Source organism: Palaemon carinicauda, chromosome 28, assembly GCF_036898095.1.
Source record: "Palaemon carinicauda isolate YSFRI2023 chromosome 28, ASM3689809v2, whole genome shotgun sequence".
Classification (NCBI taxonomy): domain Eukaryota; kingdom Metazoa; phylum Arthropoda; class Malacostraca; order Decapoda; family Palaemonidae; genus Palaemon; species Palaemon carinicauda.
The window spans coordinates 40,656,994-40,670,800 of NC_090752.1; positions in this window are offsets into that span (position 1 = coordinate 40,656,994).

The window sequence follows — 13,807 nt, forward strand, 5'->3', positions numbered from 1 at the left end:
CTATCTTGGTCTTGCCATAGAGTAGAATACTCCGGCTTGACTAGGCTAGGGTTTTCTGTCTTCCCCCTTGCCGGCGAGTATCCCGGCTTGGTTTTACGACAGTAACTCAGAGTATTCAGTCTTTATGCCGACAACTCGGCTGCCGGGGGGAGTAGTCACTCCCCTGCCGGCTTATAGTTGCAGGCATAGGAAGCCTAGCTTCCCTAGCCCGCATCCGAAGTGGTAGTACAATGCCGCCACCTTCTCCCTTGCGGTCTAGAAGACAAGTCTTGTTTCGGCAAGGTCCTGGGCTGAAGAATCGATATTCTTCTGCCGCCCAGGGCGGCACCGATATTGAAACGATGTTTCTAATTTGTGACTGGAAATGGCCGGCAATCCTGCCGCCTTCTCCCGACACCACACACAAGACCACTTCCCTGCCCCTCTCTGTCCATTAGCGATTGCCTAGCCTTCGCATGTCTTTGGCCGGTGTCCTACAATCTCCCTGCTTGCGGGGTGGGCTGTGGTGCCGGCCGGGCTCCTACATAGGCGGCTTGATAGCCATGCTGACCTTCCCCCTACGGATGCAAGGCTCCGGGAAAGATTGTGCCGGCCATGACGGCTGCAGGTGGGAGACCCTAATGTCTTTGAGTGTTCTTCAGTCCTCCCTTGGACTGCCATCCACATCCCTGGAACTGACAGTGGCCGGCAACAGATCTTGTGGCTGGGTGGAAGCTAGAATGATTCATTCCCCCCTTCCATTTGAACCCTCATTCTGGAAGAAGGCAGTAGGAACAGTAGTACCTACACCCTTATTTTGTAGCCCTTAACCATGCTTTCTCCCTCTCTGTCGGCTAGAGCCGTCAGTACTGCTGCCGGCTGGACCGGTGCCGCCAGGTACTAGCCTAGCCGGCAACATGCCGGCTGAACTACATTATATGCTTATACAGTAGCCAGTATTTCTGCAGTATAGTACATACTGCAGTCACAAAACTATAGTATATTTTATACAGTAGTTTATATTTTCCCACATACCCTGTGTATCCTTTCACAGTCCATTGTTGAGACGAATCATAATATTGAAGTGAAGCATTCCTTCAATACACTGATGAATCATAGTCATCAGATCATATTTTACCCCACAATATTAATACTTTTTATGAAAGGGTTAGTGCTAGTATACACTAATTCTAACTCTAGAAGTTAGAACTCTTCTTCTCTAGTTTTCCCTTAATAAGGATATTTTAATATTAATAATGAGGGAGGTCAAAGCAATTGGCTGGACAGGAGGCACAAGTATGTGTCTTTCCTATTTCCTTTCTAGCTTACTATCCTAAGCTATAATGGTTAAGATAACACCAAAAATTAATGCATGAGATTTCATTAATTTGTCAAGTGTGATAAATTACTGCATACTCATTTCAATTTCCTTTCTTTACAGGAGGACCAGAAACTGAAATGTAAGGTGATGTACTGTAACCACAAAAGTAGGAACTTTTGTGGTCACACTATGTGCAGGTCTCATGCCGCCTGCGTAGTGACAACCGAATCCTTGAGGTATTGGGACCCCAAGGACTGTAATGTCTGCTCGGCCTTGGTGACCGAGGGTTTCTGCAACCCCAAGTTGACGGAGTCGAGGGATGCAGCACGTGAGAAGCTTCGGAAATGGGTACGAGGGTTCCAAAAGAACTCTCCTGGACCGTACCTCCCCAACGATAGGATGCAAAGCTTGCTGCTCCCAAAGGCAACAGCTGATGCCGTCGTACTCCAGGCACGACCCGGGCCTCCCTGCGTCCAGATCGCAGTCGAGGCTGATGTCAGTGAAGCCTTGCATGGCATGGACATCCACCAGGAAGAAAGGATGTCTGAAGTGTCCACGGACACGGAGAAGGATCTTCTTCTTCTTCGAGACGATCCTGAAGAAGAGTCTACTCTACCACCCGGAGGAGATGAGGACTACGACTCGACAGAAGTGGAGGAGCCCCTTCTGCCTGTGCCAGCAACAGAGCCAACAACGTCTACGTCTTCGGCTCCTACCCCTCCATTAGACGCGATGGGTAATGCAGTTTTGGCCCACATTACCACCCTAATGGAAAACCTACTTAAGGAGAACGTAGGTTTGCAAGAAAAGATGACGAGAGAGGTTCGTGAAGCGACTCGGATCGTCACCTCCCGAGGGTCTTACAAGCGAAATGGTGTGTTGGGCAGGCTTAAAAGAAGGGCCATGGATGCCTGGTGGTTTATCAAGAGGTTGTCTTTTCCTTTTCTGATTCTTTTTCTTCTCAAAACAATCCTTACTGTCCTCCCTTCAGTTGAAGTGGCTATCCTGGAGGGTATTTAGCCTTGCATGGTGTATCGGCTCCTCCATGTTGACCAGGTTTTCCAACTTTTTACTATAGTCTATGGGTTTCATCAATCACTTTATTTATAATTCTGTACATATTGTTTTTGTTATAATTCTTGTTAATCTAGTTTTTAAGTATAATGTCTCTTTTTTATTTCTATTAATTCTTATGCTGTCTGGAGACATTGAGCGAAATCCGGGACCAGTACGTCCTAGATTTCGTCAATGTCGTCTTCTGTATTGCAATATTAGTGGTCTTCATGCAAATATCCAAGACCTTACAGTTGCGTCCAGACAGTATGATATTCTTTTGTGCTCAGAAACTTTGTTTTCTAATATGAGGCACTCATCTGAGCTCCTTATAACTGGTTTTAAGAAGCCAATAATGTTGAAACGTGATGCCATCCCTAGGGCCAGGGGAATGGCGGTGTATATTAGGACAGAGTACCCTGCTTCTCATAAGTCCTGTTATCAATGTGGATGTCATGAGATTCAGGTAATAAAAGTTTGTGGCAGGCATAACAACTTTTATTTGTGTTCCATCTACTGGAATCCAGACATGGATAATTCTATCTTCGATTGTCTTCTTACCATTATGGCTAAGATACAAGAAGATGATAGAAAGGCTTCTTTTGTCTTGGTTGGTGATTTTAATGCTCACCATAGGGAGTGGTTAAGTTCTATCTCTCCTACCGATCGCCATGGCTTAAGATCTTTAGACTTTGCCTCTGAATCAGGCTGTGAGCAAATCATAAATGATGCTACTCACAGGTCTGGTAATTGCTTAGACCTCGTATACACTGACTCCCCTGGCGTTATAACTAGTAAGGTTGGTTCTCCAGTCGGGACATCTGATCATGCCTTGATTTCATTAGTAGTAAAGACTGAGCAGCCTGTCCCTGATATATCATACTCTTGTAAAATTTATATAGGAGATATTTATTGTTGTTACTCTTCTTAGAATATTTTATTTTCCTTTTTTCCTTTCCGCACTGAGCTATTTTCCCTGTTGGAGCCCCTGGGCTTATAGCATACTGCTTTTCCAACTAGGGTTGTAGCTTAGTAAGTAATAATAATAATAATAATAATAATATGAAATCCCAAGCACACTGGAATGGGATTTTGCATGATCTTTTGTGCTTAAATTGGTCACAATTATATAGTAGTGTAGATCCTGTTGTCCCTTTGAATGAGAATCTAGTCAACATAATTGATAGCCGTATCCATTCTCGTGTGCTAAGGTACCGAGTGAAGGACAAACCGTGGTTCAATGATGATTGTAGACGTGCTTATTTGGAGAAGCAGGAGGCCTATCATCTTTGGAAGGGTAACAGATCATATTTGACCTGGAACAACTATACTCAGCTTCGAGCTTTTGCTCAGAGAGTTTATGCCTCAACTGAAAAGGAGTACAATTTAATGCTAGGTTTGCACTATGTTCCTGGATGTCCTAGCAACCCCGTTTCGGGCCACCGCGAACAAAACGGGATGGACGCGAAAAAACGTTATACAACTCTGTGGAACGGGATTGGCAAACGTGACAGGCCCTGACTGCCGTGGATGCCGGCTCAAAATTTTAAACTGTCAAAAAATTTGCCCCGGCAGTCCAGGCGCAGATCGAAAACTTAGTAGACCGTAGTAAAACGGGGTAAACGCAACAAAACGTAACATAACGTGGCAGTATGTAGTTAGCCTTATCAAAACTTGGAGGCGTTCTGTAGCGTAACGGGAAGCATGTATATTCCCCGCCACGTCACGAACTTTCAAGTTTTGTTACGTTCTGACACGTTTAGTGTGCGTTTTGTTAAGGTTTTTACGGCAAGCTGGGGTTTACAGTATCCGTTTCATCGCGTTTAGTTCCAACGAGTCCCGGCGTTTGACGGTTAATGATCCCGGCGCATTGCGGTACGTTGCGGTATACTACGGGTTGACACGGCAAACTAGGTCATGGAGAGAGCATAAAAAGCTAGTCCCGGTGGAATTTGGCATAGTATCAACCATGCCACCGAAGCGGAAGCACAGAAAGCGCAAAGCAGCTTCACCATCAGCATCACCTCCAAGAGAGGAAATTGAAGATGATCTCCCTCCCCGCTCTCTAGCTCTCCCTCTCTGACCTCAGATTTGACGAAGAGATTGTATATATAAACTGAGGAAACAGGCAAAAACAAAATCATCATCGTTGGAATCCATGACGTTGTCTCGTCAAAGGTTAGATGAAATTATTGATGTTCCTTGGGAGGCCCTCGTTTTTATACCGTGGCGACAAACGTGCTTCAAAGCTGCCCGACGTCCATGTTTCGTCCGTTGAAAGCCTTGGGAAAACGGCAAATACGTGTCTGACCCTGATCAGAATGGCAAAAACGTTAGGCACCCTATCTGAACGTGAAAGACCTTATTTGAACGGGACAGGCCTGGGGGGAACGTGTTTACATTCGTGGTAGACAGCAGGCTAAAGCGTAGTGCGCCTGTGAGCCTCCGGGGGAAGTCCCTCCCCCTCTTCCCACGGCATGTCTCGGACACCGTGGTAGATCGCAAGAAAACTTAGAATGCCGTAACAAACCTTGAATATGGAGGAAAAAATGGCAAAAAGAAACCCTTTCCAGTACAACTCAGGAACATAAATGGTGGTCTACCCTTAAATCTGCACTCTTTGGTGTAGATGCAACAGTTCCTCCTTTACTTAAACCAGATAGCTCAATCACTCACTGTCCAAAGGAAAAGGCAACCCTGTTGGCTGATGTTTTTGACAGTAAACAGAGTAATGAAAAACTGAACTTCCTCATTCCTGTTTTCCTGAGGCTAAACTAACTAGTTTAGCTTTTCGATCTTGTGAGATTAAAGCTCTGTTGATGGACCTTGATGCTTATGGAGGTGTAGACCCAAATGGCATTTTTCCTTTGTTTTTTATAAAGACTGCAGATTTCTTAGCTTCAAAATTATCTGTTATTTTGCTTAAGTTAGCAAGAAGAGGAGCTTTTAGCACTTGTTGGAGAATGGGTAATGTTACTCCTCTATGTAAATGTGTTTGCGGTAGCTCAAGTCCCACTGATTACCGCCCAATTTCCATAACTCCCACATTATCTAAAGTTTTTGAACGTCTTTTGGCAAAACGTCTTAATAGGTTTGCTGAAGGTAATCATCTATTCCCTAGTTTGCAATTTGGTTTTCGTAAAGGCCTTGGAGCATGTGATGCCCTTCTTACAATCACCAATGCTGTACAGAAATCCCTTGATTGTGGTCAGGAAGTTCGTATGATTGGCCTTGATTTTAGTGCTGCCTTTGACCGTGTTAATCACGAGGCCATTGTTTTCAAACTCAAACAGTTGGGAGTGGGTGGGTCGTTTCTTAGCATTATTATTGATTATTTAAGTAATAGATCTCAATGAGTTGTTGTTGATGGGCACCATAGTGAGTATAGGAATGTGATATCTGGTGTTCCACAGGGTAATATTCTTGGCCCATTACTTTTCATACTATATACACATGACATGTGGTTTGGCCTAGAAAACAAGCTTGTTGCATATGCAGATGATGTTACTCTCTTTGCATCAATTACATCCCCTGGGGTTGGTGAATCCCTTAATAGAGATTTAGCTAAAATTAGTGCATGGTGCAAATTATGGGGTACGAAGTTGAATCCTAATAGAACTCAAAGTATGATTGTAAGTAGGTCAAGGACAGTGGCTCCTCAACATCTGGATCTCAGTATTGATAATGTTTCTTTAAATTTGTATGACTTTTCAAATTTTAGGTGTGATTCTCAACAGCAAATTTACTTTAGAGAAACACATTAGGTCTGTGTCTTCCTCAATTGCACAAAAAATTGGCTTATTGAGAAAGTCTTACAAGATTTTCGGTGATCTATCTATTCTGAAGAAGTTTTAATTCTTTCATTCTACCTTGTTTTGAGTATTGTTCTCCTGTCTGGTGTTCAGCTGCTGATTCTCATCTTAATTTGTTGGACAGAAACTTAGTCTATTAAATTTCTTATTCCTGATCTAGATATTAATCTTTGGCACAGTCGTTCAATTAGTTCATTATGCATGTTGCATAAGATTGTTCATAACTCTGACCATCCTTTACATTCAATCTCCCTGGACAATTCTATCCTGTTCGTAATACTAGGCAGGTAGTTAATTCTAATAGCCAGGCCTTCTCAATCATGAGGCTCAATACTACACAGTATTCTAGAAGTTTTATTCCAGCTGTTACCAAGTTGTGGAATGATCTTCCTGATCGGGTAGTTAAATCAGTAAAACTTCAAAAGTTCAAAGTTGGAGCAAATGAGTATTTTTATGACACATTTGTCTTTGACGTTGTTAATAGTTTATATAGGAGATATCTGTTTTGACGTTGTTACTGTTTTTAGAATGATTTATTGTTAATTTATTATCATCATTCATTTATTTATTTCCTTTCCTCACTGGGCTATTTTTCCTTGGAGCCCCTGGGGTTATAACATCTTGCTTTTCCAAATAGGGTTTTAGCTTGGCTAGTAATAATAATAGTAATAATAATAAGGGCATATTTCTATACATCTAGTTTCCTGGTAATTCCTTATCTTGTTACGTCTACCAAAACATCATACACTAGGGGACTTCCTCTGTGACACCTGCTGTAATAACATCCATCACAACATCAAAGGTGTAATGACTGAGAGTAGAACCTTGTAAACCAACTCTCATACATCTCCACACTTGCCTAGGTACCCAATCATATGCCTTCTCAAAATCAATATAAAAACAAATGTAGTTCCCTCTGTCTTTCTGCATGTTTTTCCATTGTTTGCCTTTATGCAAAAATTGCATCTACTGTACCCTTTGCTGGCAAAATCTAAATGGTTCTTCACAAACTCCCATTTCTTTTCTTATTTTTGCCTCAAAATTCATTCATAGATCTTCATAGAATGAGACATCAAAATAAGTCTACATTCACTTTTTGAAAAAAATTAAAAACTTCCACACTTATAGAATAATACATACAGTATAAAAAAAGTAAAAAATTTAGGAAAATTTTCAATGTATAGTAAAACTTTTAGAACATAAAATTATCTCTCAAATGATTCTAAAGTAAAAAAAAATGCAGGTGTTTGAAGTAACCCCAAAATAACAATGTTTTAATGAGCCTAAGCTATGCCCCTTAACTATATCCTGTACAATTCCTTTAAGATTCTAGGTGTGATTCTTAATTGCAAATTTACTACTGAAAAAAACTGTAATCACCATAACAGCGAATGTAGAATAAGTATATGTGTGAAATAAATAATATAGCTATACGGAAGAAAGGGAACTAGAATAAAGAGTTAAAACCTAGCGAGAGAAAATATGCTTACTATGGAAGCGCTCATCCCGGGCGCATTAACCTTTAGCCTTAACACATGTCGAACACCACCATAGGAAAAGAATCAAGCCATTGATGTGCGGAGCATAAACATATCTCCATCGTGAATGTATAACGTAGTTGTGAAAGAGAATTTGCAGAGAATACACATTGTAGAGCAATCTCCAAAACTACCACAATACCGCATCGTGTATGTATAATGTTGTACACAATTATGTAATATGTTAATATTTTAACAACTGTAAGTTAGAGAAGGCTATAACGATCAACATACAAATAATTGTGTTATTCATTGTCTGACACATGGATTTTAGATCAATAACATGTCAATTTGTAATGATACTAACTCGCATATTGTCTATGTCACCAGGTTTGATCACAACAAATAAATAGTGAATTCAACACTGCGGTATTAATTACTCCACCATTAGTCGCTAGAGAAAGAGGCGACTACAATCAAACACGAACGGATATTGAAGTCACGGGACCTTGGCATCATAGTACGGATGGAAAATAAGTTTATGGGAATCACCCCCAAATATGAGGACTGCTCTTACAGAAGTGGATCGTATCTACAGAGGACGTTGCTGAATAGCGCCACGCACTTATTCAAGTTATATGTGTGCAGATTATGAATGTGCTAGAGAGGTTTCTATTAATATTTCGTTTGTATAAGTGTCTGTTTACTCCCTGTTGACGAGTGACGAGAAATGGAATTAACTTGGAGAACAGATAACCAATATCGTGCATAGATTAAGAATAAGTAATATTTAAATATTACCGGAGTGTAAGCATATATGTGTGTAATTACATATGTATAAAAAGGGGTGAGTGAAGTGATATTGAGGTAGGTAATTAAATTGATTCATAAGGGATACATAATGATACGCAATTAATGAAATTTCCAGTGAAGTGATTTTCATGTAAACGATTAAATAGACAGGTAAAAGATAGATAAATTCAAGTCAAATAAACGTGAAGTGATATTGAGGTAGGTATTTAAATTAATTCATAAGGGATACATAATGATACGCTATTAATGAAATTTCCAGTGAAGTGATTTTCATGTAAACGATTGAATAGACAGGTAAAAGATAGATAAATTTAAGTCAAATAAACGTAAATATAGAAGGTATGATGAGATAAGAATTTTAGCAGGATTGTGTTTATTGTTAAAACTCTGAGGGACATGAAGTTCGCTTAAGTAATAAAGGGACAAATAAAAAGTGGAATAAAGAGGTACTGTATTGAGAATTTTTAGATACAAACTTAAACAAAAATAAGTGCATGACTTGGTGTAATTTGAGCCAGAGCAAGGCTAATTCCATTGTAAACGAATGGTGATGATTGGGTTAAGTGCAAACCTAAACAAAACAAGGTGCATAATCTGGTGTAATTTGAGACACAGCAAGGCTGATTTCATTGTAAACGAATGCTGATGATTGGGTTATTAGGTGCAAACGTTGTAAACGAATGCTGATGATTGGGTTATTAGGTGCAAACCTAAACAAAACAAGGTGCATAATCTGGTGTAGTTTGAGACACAGCAAGGCTGATTTTGTTGTAAACGAATGCTGATGATTGGGTTATTAGGTGCAAACCTAAACAAAACAAGGTGCATAATCTGGTGTAGTTTGAGACACAGCAAGGCTGATTTCGTTGTAAACGAATGCTGATGATTGGGTTATTAGGTGGAAACCTAAACAAAACAAGGTGTATAATTTGGTGTAATTTGAGACACAGCAAGGCTGATTTCGTTGTAAACGAATGCTGATGATTGGGTTATTAGGTGAAAACCTAAACAAAACAAGGTGCATAATCTGGTGTAATTTGAGACACAGCAAGACTGATTTCGTTGTAAACGAATGCTGATGATTGGGTTATTAGGTGCAAACCTAAACAAAACAAGGTGCATAATTTAGTGTAATTTGAGACACAGCAAGGCTGATTTCGTTGTAAACGAATGTTAATGATTGGGTTATTAGATGCAAGCTTAAACAAAACTTAAGTGCATGACTTGGTGTAATTTGAGACACTGCAAGGCTAATTCCGTTGTAAACGAATGTTAATGATTGGGTTATTAGATGCAAGCTTAAACAAAACTTAAGTGCATGACTTGGTGTAATTTGAGACACAGCAAGGCTAATTCCATTGTAAACGAATGTTGATGATTGGGTTATTAGATGCAAGCTAAAACAAAACTTAAGTGCAAGACTTGGTGTAATTTGAGACACAGCAAGGCTACTAAAACAAAAACTAAGTGCATGACTTGGTGTGATTTGAGCCACAGCAAGGCTGATTCCGTTGTAAACGAAGGTTGATGATTGGATTATTAAATGCAAACAGACACAAAACTTAGGCCGAAGATAATGTAGTTTGAGCCACAGCAAGGCTGCTTTAGTTATTAACGAATGTTGATGATTGAGTTATTGAATGCAAACAAATAAAACTAAGTTCACGGCTTGATGTAATTTGAGCCACAGCAAGGATGTTTCCGATGTAAGCGAATATTGGTGATTGGATTATTAGATGCAAACTTAAACGAAACTAAGAGCATGACTTGATCTAATTTGAGCCACAGCAAGGCTGCTTCCGTTGTAAACGAATGTTAATGATTGGATTATTAGATGCAAACCTAAGCAACCCTGAGTGCATGACTTGATTTAATTTGAGCCACAGCAAGGCTGTTTCCGTTGTAAACAAATGTTGGTGATTGGATTATTAGATGCAAACTTAAACAAAACTAAGTGCATGACTTTGTGTAATTTGTGCAACAGCCAGGCTGCTTCCATTGTAAATGATTGTCGATAATTAGATTCATAAATGCAAATAGAAATGAAGCTAACTGATAAGCCATAACAAGGCTGCTTCCATTGTAAAGGGAATCAAGAGAAGTAATATCCATTAAGTTAATAAATAAGTAGCCGAGGGACCGACGAACAACATCTTTGGTGGACAAGGAAAGACCCGTGACACACATGGCCTCGTTACAGGAAAGCGAGGGACATGGTGTTTGGAAAATGTCCATGAGGGACGGACAAACATCCTTGGTGGACAAGGAAAGACCCAATACACACATGGCCTCATTACAGGACGGCGAAGGACATGGTGTGTGGAAGACGTCCATGAGGGACGAACAAACAACATCCTTGGTGGACAAGGAGAGAACCATGGCACCCATGGCCTCGTTACAGGACGGCGAAGGCCATGGTGTGTGAAAAATGTCCATAAGGGACGGACAAACAACATCCTTGGTGGACAAGGAAAGACCAATGGCACCCATGGCCTCGGTAGACAAGGAAAGACCAATGGCACCCATGGCCTCGTTACAGAACAACGAAGGACATGGTGTGTGGAAAATGTCCATGAGGGACGGACAAACGACATCCTTGGTGGACAAGGAAAGACCAATGGCACCCATGGCCTTGTTACAGGACAGCGAAGGAAATGGTGTGTGGGAAATGTCCATGAGGGATGGACAAACAATATCATTGGCGGACAAGGAAAGACAAATGGCACCCAAGGCCTCGTAACAGGACGACGAAGGAAATGGTATGTGGAAAACGTGGAGAAGGAAAGACCCATGACACCCACGGTCTCGTTACAAGACAGAGAAGGACATGGTGTGTAGAAAATGTCCATGAAGGACAGACAAACAACAACTTTTGGGGGGCAAGGAAAGAACCATGGCACCCATGACGTTGGTATAGGATGGCAAAGGACTTGGCGTGTGTAAGACGTCCTTGAGGGATGAACAAACAACACCCTTCAGGAAAATGGAAAGACGAAATGAAGTACTTTACATATGGTCTCATCAAAAGACGATACCAGACATGATAGGCCAACAACGTTTTCGATTGACAAACAAGTAATATCCTCTAAAGAAAGGGGAACATGGCATGACCTACATCAAAACAAGAGAAGAAGGTATGAAGTTGAATCTGATACAAACTCTTTAGAATGGGAGAGCGACCACCGCTCGAGATGCAGAAGTGTTGTACCTCGACACGGGAGGTTCACAAAACACATAAGTAAATACTAAACCAACTCCACGGACTCGAGTGAAGATTATCGCTCGAGATACAAAAGAAAAGGTAGCGGGCAATCCGCAAGTAACTGATGGAGAAGGAAGGAAATGGAAAGTAAACCCAATCCTGAATCTGTAAAGTCCTTTTGATCAGCAAAGGATAAAGACACAAGGAAGTGGCAAGATGTTCGCAAATGGGGAAGAACCGTAGATGATGATAACGACTCCAGTGACAATGTACATTATTTAAAAATGGATAACCTGCATAAGCCCAGGAAATTGACTTCCAAACAAACACCCAAAAATCACCAAGAGGAACAAGCCGAATTGGGAGACCAGACCAACACTAAGACTCCAAGCTCAGAAAAGAACCAAGGCTACCTCGCCAACTCCTAATAGAATTGGAGAGCTTTACCCAATCAAGTTACTCAAGTTCCACAGCACTAATGAAGAGGAATGTTGGGCATTTCTCAGCATTTTTAATAAAATCTACAAAGGAAACAACGTTATGGATGCACACAAATTCAGCAGGGAAGTGACGAGTTTGGGAACATTTATTGTTGAAACAATTTCCTCAACAGAAGGGATGAAACTGTCGAGATGCACGTCAGACAATTTTGGGGTGTAGACACTCAAGAGGATACAGACAAAAAGGGAAAATACATCGAAGATTACAAGGTTAGGCAAATATGGAATGCATAAGAAATGCGTGTTAGGACCCACTACCAGTTTCCAATACCTTTTAGGGAGGAAATGCCCAAATTTCCAGACAACAAGATCATGGTATAACGGTATAACTTAAGTCATGTCTACGGCGTAATGAAGAAATGCGATTACAATATGCAAAAGAAATGGATGGTTGATGAAGAAAGGATACGCAGAACCAGCACACCATTGAATAGCCCTGGTAAAGGATGGTATCTTCCACATCATTCGGTATTTAGTATGAACAAGCCTGATAAAACCAGAGTAGTTTCGACTGCGCTGCTTCATTCAAGGGCATATCATTGAACAGCCAAGTCATGCAGAGGCTGGATATGATGAAGGATTTACTGGGAATTCTCATCAGATTTAGGGAAGGAAAAGTGGAAATAGCAGCTGACATAGAGGCCATGTGTCATCAAGTGTTTGTAAATCCAACGGACAAAGATGTGCTTCAATTCCTTTGGTGGCCACAAGGAGGTCTTGATAAAAAAAACCCAGCACTATTGTATGACAGTTCATATATTTGGAGATATATGGAGCCCAGCACGTACCATCTTTGAATTAAAAGGGACACTTGAAAGAAACTGGAATGATGCAGCAAAAGAAGCAGTTTCTAACTTCTTCATTGATGACCTGCTTCACTCTCAAGCTGATGAAATTGCTATTAAACTAGCTCATGGATTGCAAATGATTCTAAAAGGGAATAGATTTCATCTGACTAAATGGATGGGCAATGCCAGATATGTGATCTCCATTCCCCTGCAGAGAGAAATGTAGCTGTTAAAGATGTTGACCTATTTAAGGGAAGGCTACCCATAGACAGGGCACTAGGAGTACTATGGGACCTCGACAGGGACGGGTTGACAGTCCGTACGTCTACCTACAACGAACCTTACAATTGAAGAGAGATCCTGAGCATGATGAGTTTTGTCTACGTCCTCTTGGGCACATTAGCACCCTTCACAGTAAGAGCAAAGATAATCTTTCAAAACGATGTATGCTGAAAGGTTGGATAGGACCAGAATCTCACACCAGAAAAGAAGTTAAGATGGGTTACGTGGCTTTTGGAGGTATAAGCCTCAGATGGACTAGTCATTCCCCGCCAATACGCGACAGGAGGCCTCGGTGAGAAGGACGGGATAGAATTACATCATCTCTGTGATGCCTCTCAAGTTGCATATGCCTCAGTGTCTTACACATGAAACACAAACTAGACAAAAATATAGTAGCATGGATTTAGCACGCTCAAGTTTAGCACCAATCATGACGTTATCCAAAGTACGTCATGAATTGTGCACAACAGTTTTGGCTACTGAGACAAGTGTCAAGATTAGGAGGGTGATAAAACAACCAGTCAAACACTCCAGCTTTCGGTCAGATAGTGCAATAGTTCTCCAATATATTAAGAGCAC